General features: G+C 38.9%; 1 protein-coding gene across 1 annotated transcript in view; it reads right to left on the reverse strand.

Moving 5' to 3' along the window:
* Positions 1–2,460, reverse strand: part of LOC119586246 — a gene marked incomplete at its 3' end in the record, with an annotated part of 5,175 nt that overhangs the window by 2,096 nt on the left and 619 nt on the right.

Here is a 2,460-nt window from a genome sequence, read left to right on the forward strand (position 1 = left end):
CACAGAGCAACAGTTGGAGTGCCAAAGTAATACAAAAAGGAAAAAACAAAAGTCAAAGAGGACACAGGAAAAAGTAGTAATTCATACAATAAGAGTGAGAATGATTGATGATAACTAACATAATGACATGACATATTTCATATTTTCAATAGAAGTATTTACATCTTTCATCTTTTTACTCTTCATTATTACCTATCCAAGGCTGTGAGTGATATTTACAGAAAATAATATATACCATTACATTTTTTCAATATTTCTGAACTACTAAGGAACTTTACAAGCTTCTTGGAGTTCCTTGTCATCTTCCCAGTCTGCACGCATGATAAGCTTGAGTTGCCAGTTATTCTCCTTGATTCGCTGCACGAGGGAATGAAAGTCCTGATTAAAGAGTCCATGCCAGAAGGCAAGAGGAGCTAGGTAACACAGGTCGGGGCAGTGCAAGAGCAGACAGTCTATCCCCTTCAAGCCAATGGCACACTCATTAATCTTTAACTTCTGTAGTTTTTTGAGGCCATCTTCAATCACTGCACAGATGATTAGGTCATCGTTGATGCACTCAAAGGTCTCTTGGTATGGTTCCCTTACAAAGGTAATGTCCAGGTCTCTTACTTCAGTTATGCTAGTTAGAAGGGCTAAGAGTACTCTCGAGGATTCAACAGACAATTGGGCAGTCTTTAGAGATGGCCACTTGAGTACCTCCCGTCCCTCCTCAAGGCTCACAGTAGCTACTAGATGCTCTAAATTTGGGGCGAGTTCTGTCAGCCATGACAGATCTAGATAGCAGTTAATGTGGTCAACAAGAATGAGCTCCCTAAGCTTCTCTCCATTTTCCAGAAGGTAGTCATAGATGTCATTCTCAAAGTTTTGGTAATAAAGGCTAAGAGTGAGGGATGTGATGGAGCTAAGATTTTCCAGGGAGCCAAGAGAAGAAGCATCTGTGCTAAGGCGGGTGAGCTGAGGACATACCATGTTCAAAAGAGAAGCTTGTTGTGGTAGGATTCTTGCATCCCAAAGCTCTTGCAATTTGAATGACTTGTGTCCCTCCTTAAGATGCAAGTCACTTATGACACAGCACAAAGAACCTGCATGAATGTCTCCTCCAAATGATTCAAGGTTAGGGACAAAATGCAAGAGAATTCCTACACTTGCTAAGGTCACATTGGTCTCACTTACACATACCATCTTTAAGCTGTTTGCACAAAGATTTGTTGGGATGTGCTGGACACCAACCTGTACAGACTTCTGGCTCTCTGTTGGTGATGTGTTTCTTATAATTAAGTTTGCTATTGCTTCATCATCTATTCTGGGAGACTGAGCAATGTTGAGTTTCTCAAGATGAGGGCAATTTTTCCCCATGGTTAAGAGGAATGTCTTATCAGCAACTCCCTTTAAAGTCACCCAGCGTAAATTCTTCATCTGATCGAAAGCTCGATAAAATGTGTTGTTGATGTCTGGCAGATACTTTTTATCTGACTCTGTTTTGATCTTACAGACAATGCCTAACTTGGTCAGGTTGATTATCTTGATAACATTTAGGCTTCGGTAGAACTGCCACACCTCATCTACATATGCATAACCTCCCTCAGTGAAGTCAACACATTGAGTGCTGGTGTCTCCCAGAACCTCTAGCATTAAGCATTTGAACGAGAGGCTACATTTATACATGTGTTGTTGAAAAGTAATGTTGATAAGTCTCTGCCTGATGTTGGAAGTGAGATGCGTGGTGACGTACTCCCTTTGTTGTAGGCGCTCCTTTAGGGATCCTTGTAACTTCAGAGTAGTATAGAGCCAGTCTAAAACCCATTCAATACATGTATTGGTCAGTGAAAGAATAGCCTTGTGTGGAGGCATGATTACTGACAGTTACTGCTCTAATAGCAAAAGAAAGACAGCACAGATTTTTTTTGGGGAAAAGCATGTATTACAACACTGCCTTATCTCTCAAATGACATGGACTGATGATTCTGCAAGTAAAAGAGAGCTCTCTGTAGTCTCCTAGTACACTTCAAACTATACATTACTCATCATTCTAGTAACAAAAGTTCCATATCAAGACACTATTTAGACCAAACTTCCAAAAGTATATTATCTAGAACATGTGCTAAACACTTCTGGTAATATCCTCTTTAAAATATTCTTGTAAAGTATTATATGTATGATATATCATACACTAAAATCAACAGCCATTGCCAAATCATTCATTGAATTTATGAATGATCTAGAGTGCAAGAAAAAAGGAATGAAAAATATTCAACTGTTTGGTTATTCAACCAATGCATCTTTTGAAGTGTATTTATTATAATCACACACCTCTGAATATTACTTTCATAGCTTACATTTACAGTTTTTAATGTGCGCTGCAAAGCAAACATACAGTAATCCACATCTCTTTCAAGTCTAGTTAATCCACAAGCTCAAACATGCCTTGCATGATGCAGCTAAATGATTATATGAATCATC

The sequence above is a fragment of the Penaeus monodon genome, chromosome 21 (assembly GCF_015228065.2).
Source record: "Penaeus monodon isolate SGIC_2016 chromosome 21, NSTDA_Pmon_1, whole genome shotgun sequence".
Lineage (NCBI taxonomy): Eukaryota > Metazoa > Arthropoda > Malacostraca > Decapoda > Penaeidae > Penaeus > Penaeus monodon.